A 19,974-nucleotide genomic window follows, 5' to 3' on the forward strand; every position below is an offset into this window, starting at 1 on the left:
AACCAACCAAAACCAGACTCTTAAATACAGAGAATAACCTGGTGGTTGCCAGATGAAGGGGAATGGGAAAATGGGCAAAACAGGTAAAGGCAATTAACAGGTATAAACTTCCAGTTATAAAATATATAAGCCACCAAGATGAAAAGTACAGCATAGGAAAAGTACAGCATAGGAAATATAGTCAATCATACTGTAATAACATCGTATAGTGACATATGATGACTATACTTATCATGAGCACTAAGTAATGCATAGAGCTGTCAAGTCAATAACAAAAAAAGTATGTAAGGTACCTATATCTATACAGATAAATATATATATTTGCTTAAATAAGTACCAGAGTAAAAACATCATAGAACATTCAGCTTGGAAAACTCACCTTTTCATGAAAGAATAAATGATTTCTACTGATGTACCAGAGGAATTAATAAACAGTAAAATCAGTAACTTGTTATTAGACACTTCTATAATAGATAGATCAACCAGAAAGAAAGTTCACTAAATGTCAATTTATAAACACAGTTTGGGGCTGGTTTAGTCTTTGACTGTGATCTCACTGAGGAGAACTGACAGTAGGCCCCAGTTCAGAAACTTTCTCATCTATCTCCCTTAAGAATGATAAAGTAGTGGGGATAAATGGGGTGGCTCAGTTGGTGAAGTGTCCCACTCTTGATGTCTGCCCAGGTCATAACCTCACAGTTCATGAGTTCCAGCCCCAAGGCAGGCTCCTGGCTGACAAACAAAACTTTAAAAAACATAAAAAAAAAAAAAACAGTAGTGTTCCAACCCGATGACTTCAAAATGAAGATTTTACTTTTGGGGAAAAAGAAAAATTGGGAGGAATTCTTGGCTAAAATTGCCCCAAACCTTTCAGTTCTAACCTCTTGGAATGTGGCCCTAAAGGAGGCAAATACAGAAAAAGCCCAGGAGACTACAGCCCTCCTAATCCTGACAGTGTCTTGCTACCTGTGTGACCTCAGACAAGTTACTTAACCTGACCCTTAGTTTCTTTGCCACTAAAATAGGATTACCTCTCATCAGAAAACTGTTGTGAAAAACAAAGTAGTAAAAATAAAACTTGTGCTTCATAAGAACACCCTCAGGCCAGATTATCTTTCTCAATTCCTCCCAAAGTAAAATAGTATGTGGGAAACTCTGCTAAAAATCTGCTTTTAACTTTCCCTTAAATATAAATGAAGCTATATAGTCATCCTACCACCCTAAAACACAAAAATGATTGGATAAGGAGTTTACTTCAATTTATTTCATAATAATAACAGGTGACTTTGACTCACATAATCCCCTCCTAATTGACATTTCTATGTAGGGAACTGTGTAAGTCTCAAATTCATATGTTAACAACTTTATTACATGAGTAGTGATAATTACTAAAGTAACTCAAAACTACAAAAAAAAAATCTTTAAAATCAAATGGTAAAAAGAAAAAAAGTTCAATTCCATACTGTCATTCTCAAATATTTGTAGGTAGGATCACAGATTGCACATGAGTGAATACAATAAAAGGCTGAAAGAAAAAGAAAAGACAGAAAAATAGACATCAGGGAGGACAGAAAGGAGAGAAGAGTCCATGGCCACCTACCTCAAAAGCTAAGCAGGATTGGTCCTAGTTAGTGCTTGGATGAGAGAAAAGAGAAGGAGGGAGAAGAAAGAAGGGGAAAAAAAGGCAGGAACAAGAAGGGAGAGGGGATCAGAAAGAAAAAATATATAACTTCAGTAACTCAAAAGATAATCAAAATTTGACAGCTGGGTGTAGAGAATTAATTTCTTATTTTGTTCCATGCTCTACCACATTCCCTTTGCAGTCAATGAGAACTCAACACTTGGGTGAGTTTTAGAAGGTGCACCAGAAGCTGAAAAACAACTCAGCATTTTTTTAAGATTAAAAGAATCAGCATTGCTAATAAGACTCACTCTGAATTACTCAACCTGTGGTTTTCCTACCCCAAAGGATATAGTTGTATCAAAAAATAATTAAAGAAAAACCTTCTTTGGCCATTAACCATTTCAGTCCATAATAAATGAAGACTGATTGAAGTTTTATCATGATCCAGCTATTAACTTTATTCCCAGAGTGTCCTGTGTACTCTTCCTCACATCACACTTTACGTTTTTCTATAGTAGTTTTATAGGAAATTAAAAATAGGTGCCTGGCTGGCTCTATCAGTAGACCACCTGACTTGATCTTGGGGCTGTGAGTTCGAGCCCCACATTGGGCACAGAGATTACTTAAAAAAAAAAAGTACAAAGGAAAAATCTTACTTAGCATTTCACGGTTAATTATTGAAAATAAAGGTATCTAGAACCAATATGAAACAATATAATTCAAAGGCCTTCTCACCTTAGACTAAATTTGCATAAAACACTTTCTTTTTTACTTTTCTGATAGAAGAAATGTGCAAGTGGCAATATAATAAAGGAAATATAACCCTTCATGAAACCTCTCATAACAGTAAACCATAATGAAAGTAGCCTAAATTTTGTTCACCATTATATGAGAAACGTCCAACAAAGTAAAAGTTTCAAGTACAGATTTCAGTGTGTGTGTTTAATAAACTAACAACTACAACAAATACAAAAGTGGAATCACAATGTCAAAATGGACAGGTGAAGTTCAACTAACGGGTGGGGTGGAGTGGGGTGGGTGTGTGTGTGTGTTTAATCTTTCCTTACCTAGGAGCCCTTCACTTTACTCAACTTAGGAGGTACAAACGTCAACTACCATTTTGCTTAGCTGACTTTATAACCTCTGATGCCTTCCACCCTCATGACTGAAGCCACAGGGTTTCAAAAGACAGTTTGACTAAGTTAATATATAATGTTTGGATGTCTTGTTAGGCTATCTTACATGATTCACCAGCTTACAATGAACTCAACATGTTCAGATGACCAGTGATCAAAATCAGCAAAAGGATATTCACGGAGTTAAATGGGTAGAAATACCAGACAATTTCACTCTGTGAACTAAGAAAGTTAATACAATAGGATCACAGTCCCTTATCTGAAACCCTTAGGTCCAGGTATGCTTCAGATTTTTGTGAGTCTTAAAGGTCAGATGGAGAGGACAGCATATATTACGTAACACTCCTAGCTAGATCTACGATAGCACCTCATAGCCAAATACATTACTATTTCTACAGCAGAATATGCGAACATCCTTTCTAAGTAGGCTTTACAACTACTTCAAACAAGGCCATGACGGTTTGGGTCAGGTTCTACCACCAAATGAGTTTTGAAGCCAAACTTTTGGAGGAAAAAAAAAAATTAGGTTTTCAGAGATTTTTTTAGATAAAGGACTGTGAATGTATATCCAATATCATTACACATCAAAGTATAAAGACATTTGCAAAATATATAGTTTATTAATGTATTAGAGATAAAAAAAAAAAGTAAGCTAAATTAAAATATAGCAAAGTAAAAAGATGTTCCTGGCAAATGTAACCTTAAAAATTAGGAAATACAAAGTTCTTTAACTTTAATTTATTCAAATAAATTAAATGAATGTCTATGTTAGAGGCAATGAGTACTTGAGTATGATAGGAAAGTCTGAGAACCCTGATACTCATAGTCTTTTGTACTTCCTTTGCATTTAGCCACATGTTGCATTTTTCCTAGCTTTTGGTTTTCACATTGTTTGAGATTTCAGGGATTTTGTGTATTTCCCATTCATCTTCTCCTTAGCTTGCCCCTCTTTTTTATTTAAGTGCCTATTCTGTGCAATGTAATTTGTTACGCACTCCAGATGTAATGCTTCTCAATCTTCATGCCTTGACACAAGGGTAAGTTTTAACTGGTTGTGAGGAATGCTCAAGTAATTAGTTATGAACAAAGTACCACAGTTTATAAAGAAATTGACATGTTTGCATATGGGTGTATTCAAAGTTTTCATTATAATGTATCACTCTCACTTATATTCTGATATATTTTCTTGATAAGGAATGAAGTGACTTTCTCACACTGAGAACTACCACATAATTTATCTAAGTCTATAACCAGGGAAATTAGAACACCCTATGTTAAACATCAGTCACATGTGTCTTAGCAGAATTAAATTTGAGAACTGATGCTCTAAGACATTCCAAGATGGGCTAAAGTCACCAGAGAGAATGCCCAGTGCTGTTGACTAACCACTTTGAAATATGAAAAGAGCTATCCTCCTGTCCTGTGCTGTCTTTTTAAAGAGGTAGGGAAATCATTCCCCAAATTAGAAGGGGCACCATACTTAACTATGGCATGCCTCAGTTATTCGTCACTTTTACCCTTTTATCTTTTATCCTTGTTATTCTTACTATTTCCTTCTTCAGTAATAAAGTGCTTATCTAACACCTCACATCCAGTTAAAAATGCACCAGTGTTTCTTGACACCAGGGTTGAGAATTACAGTTGGCCCTTGAACACTAAGTCAGTCCACTTATACATGGATATTTACAGTACAGTACTATAAATGTATTTTCTCTTCCTTATGCTTTTCCTAATAACATTTGCTTTTCTCTAGCTTACTTTATTGTAATATAGCATATAATACGTATAACATACAAATTATGTGTTAATCGACTGTTTATGTGATCATGTTATCAGTAAGGCTTCTGGTCAACAATAGGTTATTAGTAGTTAAGTTCTTGGGGAACCAAAAGTTCTGTGCAGATTTTTGACTGCACAGGAGTGGGGTGTGATTAGCACCCCAACCTCAGTGTTGTTCAATGGTCAATTGTAACTTTATAGAAAACAAAAATTAAAAGGCACAGGCTTGGTCAGTTGGTAGAGCATGCAACTCTTGATCTTGAGGCCGTGAGTTCGAGCCCCATGATGGGAATAGAGTTTACTTTAAAAAGAAAGAAAGAAAGAAAGAAAGAAAGAAAGAAAGAAAGAAAGAAAGAAAGAAAGAAAGAAAGAAAGAAAGAAAGAAAGGATGTTAAAAAAAACTAAAAGGCACAGCTTCAAGAAACTTCAAACTTAGTGGAAGTTGGGATGAGGTGAGATACAACTATAAAAATATACATATTGAGTGTTGTCTGTGAATAAGGGTCATAGCAGACATTACTGTCTACAGTAATTCTCATTCTGTTACATGGTAAATATTAATACGCCCTTTTGCACATAATAATGGAAGCTTATTTTGTAGTGACATGCTTAACTTCCCTCAGTCAGTACGCAAGAGGGGCAACAGTAGTGGAATTCAGGGATCTTTGGCTTCAAAGCCTCTGTTCCTTGTACTACACCTGCTACTCTAGGAATATCAACAGAGGGTGACAAAGGCTCTCTCAATATTGCAAACGTGCTGACTGAAATACAGTCACAGACTGAAGTTGGAAGAGAACTCATCAAAGAACGTTAACCCCACATTCAGTGCATGACTCCTTCCTATTCACTCTTTAGCCACCTGTCCCCTACACCAGAGTTCTCAAAGTGTGTTAGAGTGCCTTATACTTGCTTCAGAATCACTGAAGCACTAGTTAAAATGCAGATTCCTGGGCCCCACCTCTCACACTTATCTAGATATGGGACCTCCATTTTTTTTTTTTTAAGATTTTATTTTTAAGTAATCTTTACACCCGGGGCACCTGGGTGGCTCAGTCCGTTAAAGCATCCGACTTCGGCTAAGGTCATGATCCCACAGTTCGTGGGTATGAGCCCTGCAGTGGGTTCTGTGCTGACAGCTCAGAGCCTGGAGCCTGCTTCAGATTCTGTGTCTCCCTCTCTCTCTGCCCCTCCCCTGCTCACACTCTGTGGTTTTCTCTTGTGCGTGCGCTCTCTCTCTAAGGTGAATAAATGTTAAAAATAATGATAATAATAATAATAATAAGTAATCTTTACACCCAGTGTGGGGCACGAACCTACAACGCCAAGATAAAGAGTTGCACACTCACCAACTGAGCCAGCCAGGCACTCCTGGGGACCTCCATTTTTAACAAGTCTTCCAGGTTTGTGTTTTTCAAAATGTAAATCTTAAGATTAATTTAGTGAATAACATCATGATTTTTTTAAATAAAATAGTTTGGAACACATCAGATTTATAAAGATTAGATAGGAATAAAAAATATCAGAGTGCACTGCCCTTAATACTTTTCAAGGAAACTTTCGTTACAGTTTTTATACATGGATTAAGATATAAAAGGTATTTCTTACCATACATCTCAGTGAAAAACATTTAATACAACTGCTTTAAACAATTTTACCCTCATTCTTATTTCTCCTTTGAAATAAGTTATCGATGTTTTTTTTAGTTATTCCCTTTACCAGAAACCCAACATTCTGTGTCCATTTTATGATCTCAGTTACTCCATTCTAGGAACTTCTGTTTTATTCCCTAATCTTCACCTAAGGGCCATATTTAACTATTGGTTTAATTATTTAATCAATATTTTACAGTATCATTTTATTTTTCTAAGACTTGAGAAAATCCAACTCATTCTTTTTACTTTGTATTCTATACAACCTTCTCAGAACCTGAAGTTATCTCATTATCTAGATCCTTGAAGTGACTCACATATTTTAACTTATTAAGTTTATATTTTGGTAGGTGTGTCAATGCTTCATGGTCTATAATCAATCCTTTACATCTTTCGCTCCCTTTGTCTTTCATCTTTGTATTTATAACTTTTAGGTAGAATTTGTTATTGGTTTGCCTTCTTTTGTATTTCCATTGTGTAACTGATACTTATTCCAGTTCTCTCATCTCATCTTTTCCTTTGAAAGAAAAAAAAAATGTAAACAATCCCCATTAATACATGAGGATTTTCTGCATATATCCTTACAGTTTTAACATGATGTCCTGGCATTTCAAGAAACTGTAATTACCTTCTAAAGGATAATATGAACACATATGAATGTTGAGTGAAGCTGTACTCAAAAAGTGCTTTCCTCAGGTGTAACTTAATATATAGAAATCCCTACAATTCGATACAGTATGTGATGACTGCCCCTGAGGTAGTACAAACCCACTGACTGAATTACGGTCACAGAATCTTCTAGCCGGAAGATTCATTCAATCTTTAGCTTCAATCCTTAGTACCTTCAGAGCAGTGCTTCTCAAAGTATAGCCTGAGGACCACCAGTATCCAGTATACCTGGGGCACGTGATAAAAACCAAACAATAAAATTACAATGTTTTTATAATTTGGGTTTGTTTTCATTTCTCAGTGAGAGGAAGAAAGTTGATGAAAAATATAAAAAAGCTATCACTTGGACCTATTTTAAAAGATGCCCTCTGGTAAAATGTTAAAAAACGAGGTGGACTTCACACTGCAAGTTCAAGAAAAGTGTCTCTTTCTTAAGTTAAGCACTGCTTAAGATTAAGCCTTGGGGCGCCTGGGTGGCTCAGTAGGTAGAGCATCCAACTTCAGCTCAGGTCATGATCTCGTGGTTTGTGAGTTGGGAGCCCAACACGTTGGGCTCTGTGTTGACAGCTCAGAGCCTGGAGCCTGCTCTGGATTCTGTGTCTCCCTCTCTCTGCCCCTCCCCTGCTCACACTCTGCCCCTCTCTCTCTCTCTCTCAAAAATAAATAAGCATTTAAAAAAAAAAGAGATTAAATCTTAAAATACAGGTGTGCCATACTGGTCATGATGCAATATGCCAAAATTAATTGCCTAAATTTAGTAACTTATAACATTTAAATATCACAATTTTAAACATTTCTGCACTTTTTAAGACATTAATAATATCAAGGATTTCCTTTCGTACAAGTATGTCGATAACAAGGCTATTTTCAAAGAGTTTTTTTAGTAGGGTTAAACTATGAAGTCTTTATTACTTCCATTAAAGATTTCTAATATAAAAGTAGTTGATACTCATGTTAAGATCCAGTTAAAAGTATGGCCCTTGTTTTACCCATGCTCTATAAAATCTAGGAAAATGTAAACTTTTAGCATGTTGGCTGATGATTAATTAGAAATTATGTTTGTAATTTTACTGAAAAGTATGACTTTATACTTCAGTTGCTGAGTTAGATTTTCATGAATTGTGCCACATTGTTTTGAGACTATTCCTTCTTTTTTAATTACATACAAAAAGCCTTATCAATTACATAGTTACAGCATAAGCAAACCATAATTACCTGTTCATATTAGCTTTCACTCAAAGCTGTGTTTTAATTCCAATGTCTAAACAAATCTCTGTTTCAGTGGATTAAGCATAAAGATCAGATCTGTAGGTCAAAGGTATACACTTTCCAAGTTGTATAGCACAGCTATATGTGTAAGGCAAAACCATCTCACAAACTCCTAAACCCAGAACTTTATTTTTTAATTTAGACGCAAAGATCAGATGAATTAAAAAAAAGGAAGGTGTCAAAATTGCAAGTTTTTGTTAATATCGAAGTCTCTAGTGGACTTAACCCACCAGGGTACCTTTAAAGGATGTAGCACTAAGAAACAACATATATGAACCCCTTTTTCAATAGCTAGCATTAAATGTGAAATGCAAATTAAGACTTCAGTTTCAAAACTTAATATAGATAAGTGGAATAATAAAATGAGAAGTTTGAAAACTCTTGGCAATAAAATAGCAAAACCTCTATCTAAATTCTTATTTTGATAATTAAGCTTCAAATCAAATAAATATGTTTTAGATGCAAATATCTGGTAATTCATTGTCAGGGTGACTTCTTTGAGATCACTATTACAAGTTTTACACTACAAAAACTACTCTGACTTCAAAGACCAGGCCAGTTCTTGAAAATATTGTTTTAATGAAGCAGTTGTTTGATATCTCAAAGAAATTCAAGAGCTCATCAGATCGCTTTTATTCTGGAAATTACTGATTCCCATTTTAAATTTTGAATTGGTCAAACATATTTCCATGGGGAAAAAAACTGACATTGAAAGTTTGCTCCAGTGAACAAAATAATGTGCCTCACATGTATAAATGTGGTGTTCTTTAGTAAATCAGGAATGCATTTTGAATACTCTTGCCATATGTTCAAAAATGAAAAACTTCTCTTGCAAACAAGCTTAAAAAAAAAATCAAAGACACTGAAATCCACATATTTTGGTGTGCACTAAATTCATCTTACAGAACCATCTCATTCTGATTGTTCCAATCAGACTGTTATGTATGTGACACATTAAGAGGTTCTCTTAACTATCTGAAATAATGTGATATTTACATTCCATGAAAGATGTTGGACACCGAGCTTCTAATCACCTAAGGTTCTCAGCAATGTCAAAGTACATTTTGCTACTATACGGAAACTACCAGAGAGGCATGGTCCTCAATTCCTCTTAATATTAAAACCACATTTTAGCAACAAATATAATAGTAATATAATATCCCAAAGAGATAAGGCCCCTTTTCTTTTTCTTTTATGGAAAACTGAGTTCAAGTCTATTTTCATTCACAAAATACAAACTCCATCTTCACTACAGTAACATGATTAAGTAGTACAACTGATTTACACATTTAGTACAACCAGTTTTCTGAATTTATCAGCAATTTGGAATACCTGAGGTGTTCTTTACAATTGAGGGGCAAATTGCAAACAATTGGGGCTCACCGTGCTACCTTCGCATGTTCTATAAACCCTCACCTACACTGTTACTTCTCACAAACTAATTTTTCAGGCACTTGCTGCCCCACACGTTATTTCAGCAATTTTTCCATTTGGGGGCATACGTCTGAAAAAGGCACTTAAGGGACTTCTGAGTCGTTGTTTATTGCATATACAGGCTTCTAAAATATACCCAATTTCTCTAAGTATATAAATTTTGCAGAAAATTATGATTAATTTGGAAAGGTTTATTTGCCTTTTGTATCAGGCCTTTTATATCTAAATACTAGATTTACTATACTGCCTAGTCCACCCTTCCCCACCACAAAAATAACTGTCACAAACAGCACAAGTTACCCAAGACAGAGCACCTAAGAAAGAGTAAGCAAATGTCAGTCACTATAATTAGAGAGGCATTCTGCACAATGCTTCTTTGGGTTTTTAATAATTCTCTCCACTCATAGGCTGCATTCTTTCTACAATATTATCTAGTATTAAATTTCCTAGGCCTTCAACTCTGTAAAATTTCATTATCAACTAAATGACTATTTGAAAATAAGTTTTCAAATGACACTTGCAGATAAATGTGAAATAAACATTTCAACTATCTTAATAATAACAGCAACTGAATTCTAAATACTAAGTATCATAAGTTGATTTCTGCTGTGGGAAACTCAGGGAGACAAGCTTTCTGGGGTGTTGCAACCCCAATAAGCCACCTTCTTATGTGAACAGTAAGGACCCTCAGGTCATTGCTAATAGCCATCCAGCTTCCCTGTAGAAAGAGTTTGCTTACTTACCCGGGAAGGCAAATGGAAAGTACACAGGGAGGAAGATGAACTGCAGCAAAGCCTTTGTCATATGATAGTGACCTATAAAGTATCAAATAAAGGTACATCATCAGTATGGTAGAGGTTTACAATAGAGTCCCAACTCCTGCAACACCTCTGAAGGAAGGTCCTCAAAACCCAGGAGTTCAGCTCCCCAGCAACCCCTCCCCCCTGTCTACCTCCCACACCCACGCGCGAACTGTGGAGCAATACAAGCAAAGAAGCTCCCTGTATTCAAAGAGCTGAGGGTAGCCCAGCTGGCATTCCAGGGTGTCTCCAGCACCCTCACTCCCTACTCCCCGTATGCACAAAGCTGAAAGTTGATCCTGTCTGCAAACCCAAAACCCACACCGCGATCATTCATCAACTTGCACAAGTGATCGCCGCCCCCAGGACAAATACACCAGTAACCAAATCATAGCAATCGATAGGCAGCCCGAGCCTCCACGGTGCCCAGGAGCCGGCTGGAGGTAGCACGGCGACGGCAGCGGGTCCAGGTAGCGCAGCCCTCAGCCCTGCAGACCTGGGGCGGCCACAGCCGTCGCCCAAACGCCCGGCCCCAGTCACAATCCCGAGATTGGAGATCGGAACCGAGCCTGGAAACACATTCGCCAGAGCCCGGGCGGCAAGTGCAGGGCCACCAGGTCTTGGAGGTCGGGGTGGGGGTAGCTAGGAAACCGAGAGGAAGGAAGGGAGCGAGGGATCCCACCCCGCCTTTGTTGCTGGTCACCATCAAGTTTGCATCTTAGTACAAAATGTCGATCTTAAAGGCTGACAAGACAGAGGCAGAGGCACAGGGAGAAAGAGAAAGGGAATAGAGTCCATCTTGCTTTGGGGAAGAGGGGGGAGAGAAAAAATGAAGTACAAATCCCACACTCCGGGCGTAAAAGTCTGCTAAACACCTTTCCATAACGGAGGAGCAACGAGTGGGGTGTCCCCGTCCCCGTGCCCGCTCGAACTGGCGGCGGTCTGGGCAGAAAACGCCTCCCTCTCCTCCTCTTCCTCCTCCTTCCCCTCCTCCTCCTCCTCCCTCTCCTCCTCCTCCTCCCGCGGGCCCCGGCGAAGATCCCGCCGCCACCGCCGCTGCCTCCGCTGCCCCCCGGGGAGGCACCGCCGCCCGGCCAGGCGCTGCCATTCCGAGCCTGGACCGCGCGGCGCGCGTGGGGCCCGACGCAGGGTGGCCGCGCGGGGACGTCCGCGCTGGGGACCCCCCGCGCCCCCTCGCCGCGGGCTAGCTACAAAAGTCGCGCGAGCAGAGGTGGCGGCGGCGCGCAGGAGAGGGGGCGCGCGTGGGGCCCCCACGCCGCGAGTGGGCAACCCCAGGGGATGGCGAAGAAAGCCCCTCCCCGCGTGGGGAAAGTACCCCAGGCGCCGGCAGCCCGGCGTCGGCGGCCTGGAGACGAGAACTGGACGTGTCATTAGCAGGACAGGCAATGGTTTCAAAGCCCCAGGCCAATGACCATTAGCAGTGGCAGAGCTCGCTCCGTCCCCATCCCCCACAACCTCCACCCACCTTCCCCTTCGTACCGCCCCCACCTCCACCCCACCTCGCGAAAACTTTTCAACAAGATCCACCTGGACTAATTTGTCCTCAGACAGTTAAAATATTGACTAGACCCTACACACCGGGAGGGAAGGGGAATGCACGCTTTATTTTCCTTTCTACAGAAAGGAAAGCAAAAAATAGCTTCTCTCTCCGTCTCTCCCCCCCCCTCTGTCGTACATGTTGTGTCTTAGCTTTTTGCATCGTTTCGTTTTACCTTCCTCATTTAGCAGAAATGATCGCGGATATTTCACACATAAACGTGTTCCAGATTCTTGGATTTAGGGTCCTTGTAAATTACTGGACTCGGGTTTGGTCACAGTTACGTTAAGTTTCATACAATACCAAGAAATTAAAAAAAAATAATAAATTTCTGAGCGTAAGCGAACGAGACGAGGTGGAGGAGGAAAAGAAACCTCGAGTCTGATTTCTGTAATTTACTAGCGACCCGGATCGCAGCAAATAACAGTGTAACACGAGTGTGGCTTAAGACGACTGGGGAGCTCTTTCTACAGGCATCGACCCCATCCCCGGATAAAGGATCTGCAAGTTTTCTGTCATCGCGACCATGCAATGCCATAACTTACCTTCAGAAATAAGACTTTAAACAGCGAAGGCCTTCCTCCTCCCCTCCACCACCACCCCCAGCCTCGCTCTCTCCACCTTAAACTTATTGACACAACATAATCCCACATTCAAGCAAAATCCTGACACAGCCTCCCTCCTCCTCTTCCCCCTCCTCTCTTCCCTCCCGTTCTCTCCTCTCCTCTCTCTCTCTCTCTCTCTCTCGCTCGCTCTCGTCCCCCCCCCCCCCTCCCGCTTTCCCTCCCTCTTCTCTCTCCCCTTCTCCCTCGCCCTCTTCCCCCTCTCCCCCTATTCTTCCTCCTGGCTACTCTGGCACTAAAACAGCACTTTCTCTACTCGCCGCGCATTTGGTTAGGGGTGGGGGGTGAGAGGGCACCGATCTGCGGGGCCGGAACACCCAAATCCCAACTCTCCAGATGAACGAGCAACTGGGCTGCTGTTCCCGGTCACCGACGCACACGAAACGTTCAATAAATCCACCGAGGGCTGGCTCCTCGTACCTTCCTCCCCTGCCCCAGCTCCCCAGGCCCCACCTCCCCGGCAGGCTGGGATCCACGTACTTTCGCCGAGATGAAGTTTGGGGCTCCCCGGGCGGCCACGAGCCGCCCGCCGGCGTGAGGGCTGGCTCTGTTGTTGTTTTCCTCGGGCTGCTTCTGCCCGCGCCCCGGCTCCTGTGCCCCTCTCGGGCGGCGCTGCCTGTGTGTCGAGAGGTGCTGGTTGCAAACGCAGCCTGGCACCGGCTGGCCTACTACTCCCCAGCCCGGCCCCCAGCCTCCCGCCCGCAGGGCACTGCCTCCGCGCCCCCCGCCCCCCGCCGGCGCGGCCGCCGCGACCCTCGCCCCCGACCTCTCCCGACCCAAAGTTTTGGCGGAGGGGGAAAGTGCCCGGGGAGCTGAGCGGCCAGCGGCGGCTCCGGTCGCGCGGGGTTCCCTCCGTCTTCCTCAAGTCCACCCTACCGGCTGCCGCCGCCGCCGCTGCTCCTGCCGCGGAGTCCTTGGGGCTGCAGCCCGGCGGCTCGCAAGTGAGTAGGAAAACAGAAAGTGCGGGGAGAGCGCCCGGGAAGGGCTGGGGATGGGGGGCGCTTACCTCGCGGGCTCGCCGGGCGTGAGGGCGTGTGTGTGGCTCGCCCTCAGCGGCCAGTCAGGGTTCCTCTATGGGAAAGTGGAGAGGAGCTCGCGGAGCCGCTCTGCCTCCGCTTCACTGTACACTGCTCCACATACAGTACATGCAACCCGGAGAGACTGAAAACACTCATTTTATATAAGGCAGCCTGCCATTGGCCCGCGGCCTGACAGACAGGCCGCGCGGCCAAACAGAAGGCCCGTTACACCCAAACACACGCACACATACACACATTTTACAGAGACACACAAAGATCATCACATTTTCTATTTTCTAATGTTCGGGACCTGTAGACAGTAGGAGAGGACAGGTACAGAGGCCCAGCAGAGTAGGGTAAGGAGGAAAAACCTTGTCTGCACCAAGTTGCTAGGCTTGAAACTGGTGTCCTTTTGACTTGGGAGGGTTATAGTAATAAACTACAACTCCACTGGATATGGAAGTGAGGGTTTTTTTTTTTTTTTTTTTTTAATCGCTGCCGTGTGGTGCCCCATGGAAGAGGCGTGCATTGTGTTATGATTTTACAGCCTGACCTGGCTAACAAGTGGCCAAGAAAGGCTTTTAGCAGCCTGGATTTCTTTGGTCAATGGGTTAGCTATCACTTAGGCCAAAATAGTGCAAGATAAGTTTATTGGGGCTATAATGCATTGAGGTTGTTAATGCCACGTTCGTAGGTAAATTCAGAAAAATCAATACAACAATACACAGAGACAAAGATAAACGTTTTGCTGAAAAAACCTGTCTACTTATAGCTAGTCAGACTACCACAAATCACCTGCGTGGGTATACAAACGGTGCTATAAGGTAGAATAAGTCCTGGAAGATTGTCTATTGACCCCTTCCCTTAAAAATAGACATTTCGAGTCACTCGATATATGATTTATATTTTGCATATTGTATATGATATTTACTTTACATATTTCATATCCTACGTGAACATCACATGCTGGATGACTTTTGGGCATGGTGAAGGCAAAGAAGACTGTTCTTTCTGATTTTTTTTTTTTTTCCTGTGATCCATCTTTGGCAGATTACGTTTGGCAGTCCTATATAAACAAGTCAACAGACTGCTGGGTGGTTGGGGGGTTGGGGGGGGTAACAAAGCTGGAAATTAAGAGGAATAAATTCTAGACCCCATGCTTAAACTAGATGAACAATCTAGAGCAACTAACTTACCTCTTTAACGCTTGGAGTTGGTTTGGGGTTACTTTTTTCTTTTTCTTTTTTTTTAAGATTAAAATAAGAAGCTCCCCCCAGCTTCCCTTCATTAAATGTTTATTCAGCATCTACTATGTGCCAGACATTATCATAGACCCCAGATGTTTTCTTAAGATTCCTTCTGATTTAAGAGTCTGTGAATTATTCTTAAACACAAACATTTTGAAGATTAAATAAACACAACGATTTTATGGCCTAGATGCATAGCTTTAAAACTTAAAGGAAAACTGAAGAGAACTTACTTCAAATTCCTTTTATTTCCTTGATGCCATCTTAAGGTTTTTCTCTCACTTCCATAAAGTTATCAAATGAGCGTGTGTATATATGAGTGTGTGTAAGAGTGGAAAAGAGAAACAGAGAGAACATTTAAGTTTATGAAGTTTAGAAAACAAATAGTGGTATTTAGAAATGTGCTATTTCATTTATTTTTTAAAGGAAAATAACTTTTAAAATGCAAAAAAGTACATGGAACCACTGCATTTTAAACTGATAGTATTAAAAACTGTATTAATGACACTTTGCATTTATTTGAAAGATGGAACAAAGTGTTCTTTATCCACACTACACTACAATGAGGTAGGTGCTCAGCATTATTATCTCTATTTTACCCAACAGAGAAATGAGACAGAGACAAATTATATAACCTCCTCGATATTACACAGAATAGCAGTGAAGAAGGAACGTAAACCCAGGACTCTAGTTTTGAGTAACTTGATACTCCTTCCTTCCAAATGACAAACTTCAGGGATAAGAGGCAAATGGAGGAAAATCAGAAAAACTTTCTCAGGATTTCACTGTGCTCTTTTCTGAGGAGGAAAAAAACAGTAAAAACAAGCTGCTGTATTTAATTGCTGAGTTAAATGTTGTGATTATTTGCTAGGGTATTTATTTTATGAAAAATATAAAAGACCAGCCTACCCCTAACCCCTAACCCCCAACCCCAACCATAGGAAAACATCCTTTATTTCTTTATGGTTGCAAAGATTGGGTTGTGTTTTTTGGGGGGTTTTTTTGTTTTGTTTTGTTTTTTGGTTTTTTTTTTTGGCTGAATGATGCTTAGCTTAGCAGAATTATTTACAGATACACTTTTCAAACTTTTAGATCACATGTTGCTATCAGCAAAGTGTTTGAGCATGTCCTCTCTCTCCATCTCTCTCTCTCTCTCTATCTCTGTCTCTCCCCCTTTGTGTCTTTAAAGTGCACCACTACATGGATATAATATTTACCAATACAAAGCAGATCCTCACAAAAACAAAATGAAAAGGCATGAACTGAAAAATAAAATTAAGAGTTTCATTTTCTTCCTATACTCCTGTGATACAGTCTTAGCACATGCCCCTAAGTTTTGCATTCAACTTTAGAGACCTCTGATAGTGCAAGATGTTGATCAGGACTGATGCAAGAGAGCATATAGAAGTGCATAGAAATGTCTCACTGCAAGACATTACTGTTACTGGAAAACTGGTGAGTCCACAGAGGCTTTAAATTGGGAGAATGACACATTTTTTAAGATGCATTTTATATATTGGTGGTGTATTAGGCATCATATGGCAGTATAAGCTATCATTCAATATTCTTTTGCAGATCCTTTATTGAGAGGGATCTATGTGTTAGACACTTGTGTATGCCAGATTCTGGAAAAGGAAAATTGCCTGCTCTTAGGAGAAGCAATGGAATGGACTATCAGTCTCCTGTATAATAGATAAGACCTCACGGCTAAGGAAAAGAGGCTTAGAACTTAATATAATATGGTATTTTACCATTTAGGAAATACTTTTTATATTTTTATACTCTCATTTGAGAATAAATATTAAGACATTTTAAATGGCAGTGATACTCAAAAATTGAAAATATGATCAAGAAAGGGGTGCCTGGGTGGATCAGTTGGTTGAGCCTCCAACTTTGGCTCAGGTCATGATCTCACAGTTCCTGAGTTTGGGCCCCTTATAAGGCTCTGTTCTGACAGCAGAGCTTCAGACTGCTTTAGATCCTCTGTCTCCCCCCACCCTGCCCTGCCCCCCCTGCTCATGCTTTCTCAAAAATAAATGAAACATTTTTTAATATGATCCAGAAAAATAATAACTTTTATAGAGTTTATTCAATTTTCATAATAGAAGGTTATTAAAATAAAAACAACTGATTGTTGTCTCTGTAAAAGGACATTTAAAAGGTTCTATAAAAAATTTTAAAAATAAAAAGGTCTACATTTTTCCTTTCTTGTTTTCAGATTTGATGATCAAACAAAAGTGGAGTTTACAAGGTTAGCACACTTCTCCTTCTCATGGCCTTGATTGTCCATTTTCTTAATTGTATTTGATAGGAATCTTCTATTACAAAGTAATTTTGGGAGACTAAACTTAAATATGTGTGTATACACATATGTATAAGTATACATTTATGTAAACATGTCTAAAAATAACATTCATTTCCTTATTTTAAAAAATGTTTTAAGTTTTTATATTTGAGAGAGAGTGTCCGTGTGCACATGTGCTCATGCATACAAGCAGGAGGAGAGAGACAGAGAATTCCACACAGCCTCCTCGCTGTCAGTGCAGAGCCCAATGTAAGGCTTAATCTCCCATGAGATCATGACCTGAGCCAGAATCAAGAGTGTGGCGCTCAACCAACTGAGCCAACCAGGCACCCTTATTTCCTTATTTATACACTGCTTCTTTATACAGTCCTAATTGAAATCCTGATTTCACCACTTCCTAACTCTGTAACCTTGGAAAAATTCCTTAATCACTCTAAGACTCCATTTTCTTATTTGTAAAATAGGGATGGTAAGACTAACCATAAATGAAATAATCCACGTAGAATACTGAAGCCTGGAACCTACTGAACATTCAGTAAATATTAATTTTATTTATATTTCACACAGAAAAAGCCAATAACAGCTGCTTTACAGAAAGTTTTCTAAGACTTAATCAGAACATCAAATAGAGTTCATGGAACCTGTTGCAACTTACTCACCCAGTGTTTGTAATTTCCCTTTAGCCTCCATTCTGCCAATTCCAGCATCTCTGTACTTAAAAGGGATGTCAGACAGATCCCAGGTTAAAGCAAACATCCCATTGAGTGAGCATTACTAGGCACCTAAAAAGGCAAACTTGTAATAAATCCCTTTTTGAGACCAGCTTTGTTTTGCCCTTGGAAACTTTAGGTCGTTACAGTGATGAGGGTCTGCCTTAAATAACAATTTTTGACTTGTACTTGACCTTGCTAGCTTCCATTTTTTTTCCTCTATAAGAAAAAAAAAATACAGCATACCTCTCTCCTCAAGGCCAAATCAAAGGGACTAAAAATTGAAACGGGCGGTTGAACCACTTTTTAGCACCAATGCAAAAATTCCTAATTGTGAAGAGAACCACCTTATACTAGATCCCAGCAGAGTTGAAGATAGCAATGAAGGAAGAGATTATCCAGCTTTCCTAGAGTGATTTTTGGCAAAGTATCTTGGAATTCCCCCTCTCCTGTGATCTTCTATGGCATTTGATCTAGATTACTCTTAAGGCATTCAAATGCCTTGCCTTGTATTACATTATTTGTGTGTAAAGAAAAGAAACACCTAAAGAAATGATGATGTCTTGCTGATGGTTTTATTTTACAACAGTGGCTAGCATAATAGCGTGCACATTGCCTAACATGTAACAGTAACTCAAGGAAGATTTGCAAAACAAAGAACAAAGGAAGTAAAAACAAACTAAAAGTCTATAAATTATAAGAAGGACCCAAGAGAACAAAGATGAGAGTGGTGCCAGAGAAAGTTGGGTATCTCACAAAATGGGGAGTTACCCATCTGAGATACCTTAGATACATGTGAGATGGCCTAGCATATTCACTAATATCCACATGAGCTAGGTGAGACAAAGAAAGGGACTTTCTTTTTAAAGATGAAGAAAACTAAAGCAAGTAATGTGTAAATGATTCCCTCAGTATTATACAACTAGTAGCAAAGCTGAATTAGTACTAAGGTTCTAGACAGCTAGTTCTGCAAACTCTCTGCCCTGGGAGAGAGAAGGAGGGGAAGTCACCAAGGAGTCTCTTAAGGATCATACCATAAAAATAGGTCTGTAAGTGGATGAAGATTTTACACTAATGGATTTGATAATAAAACCAGTAAGCACTGACATTAGCATTAGATGGTCTTTCTAGCCAGCATCTCATGACAAGCTTCAACAATACCCCCAATGAGGACCATTTAATATGACACATCCAACTCCTGGGAACTCCCTTCTTCCCAAGGCCATCTGTTTCATTTTCTAACAGTTTTGACCACCACAGCGTTCTTCCTGATATTTAACATAAATTCTCTCCTCTAAGTATTATCCATTGTTCTTTTTCCTATTCCTTTGTTACCACACAGAACAATCTAATCCCTCTTCCATGTAGCACTTGAAATATGTGAAGACAGCTATCATGGTTCCCTCCTGCCTTGAGTTGTGTCTTTTTCAGACAGTCTTATTTCCTTAGAACATTCTTCGTAGGTCACCATTTTCAATTCTTGGTCTCCTCTCAAACCCTGCCTATTGTCTTTGTTGGTGTTCCTTCAAGTGGGACATCTAGAGCAGGTGGGGGGTGGGAGTGGGAAGACTAAGGCAGTGTAGAGTACAGCATGACCATGACTCCCTTATCATTGATACAAAATTTCTATTACTGCAGCCTAAGATGGAACTTGCTTTTTTGGCAGTCACATCTCTCTGCTAACTGATTTATTTATTATTCATGAAAGAAAAATAAATGTTTTTTAAAATGTGGGCTGTTAAGCCATGCCTCCTCCATTCTGTATTATATAATTTATTTTGGGGAAACTGAGGCATAAGCCTGTATAACCCTGATGTTATACAGCGGTTAAGAATTGAGGCTCAGGATTTATAACAACACGGGTTAAAGCTTTGCTCAGCACTTACTAACTTTTTTTTTGCTAACTTTTTTTTTTGTATGCTGGCTATTTCATTCAACATGTTTGCTATTGATCTCACCGTCTTTCATCCATTCACAAATCTGATGCCTTCTCTACATTTTTCCAAGTCATGTTTAAAGCACTGTCTAAGGCAGAACCCAGAGCACATATCTCCCAAAAGGTTAACATTATTTATTTATTGGCACTCCCATGGCCACAATTCTTGAACCTGAGATACAGCCACCTAATTTCACCTAAATTAAAAAAATTTAA

At 40.0% G+C, this 19,974-nt stretch overlaps 1 protein-coding gene across 4 annotated transcripts in view; it reads right to left on the reverse strand.

The window, feature by feature from the left end:
- The window catches only part of BBX (BBX high mobility group box domain containing), a 285,709-nt gene extending 272,008 nt beyond the window's left edge, over positions 1-13,701 (reverse strand). For 3 of the 4 annotated variants that reach the window (XM_058731518.1, XM_058731517.1, XM_058731512.1), the window contains exons 1-2: positions 13,548-13,701; positions 10,304-10,375 (exon numbers count right to left, since the gene is read on the reverse strand). The gene's annotated coding sequence lies outside the window, so the exon portion shown is untranslated. Of the gene's footprint in view, positions 1-10,303; positions 10,376-13,021; positions 13,158-13,547 lie in introns of all 4 variants that reach the window. The other variant, XM_058731514.1, reaches the window with a different exon arrangement.
- Positions 13,702-19,974: the final 6,273 nt, after the last annotated feature.

Source organism: Neofelis nebulosa, chromosome 5, assembly GCF_028018385.1.
Source record: "Neofelis nebulosa isolate mNeoNeb1 chromosome 5, mNeoNeb1.pri, whole genome shotgun sequence".
Classification (NCBI taxonomy): domain Eukaryota; kingdom Metazoa; phylum Chordata; class Mammalia; order Carnivora; family Felidae; genus Neofelis; species Neofelis nebulosa.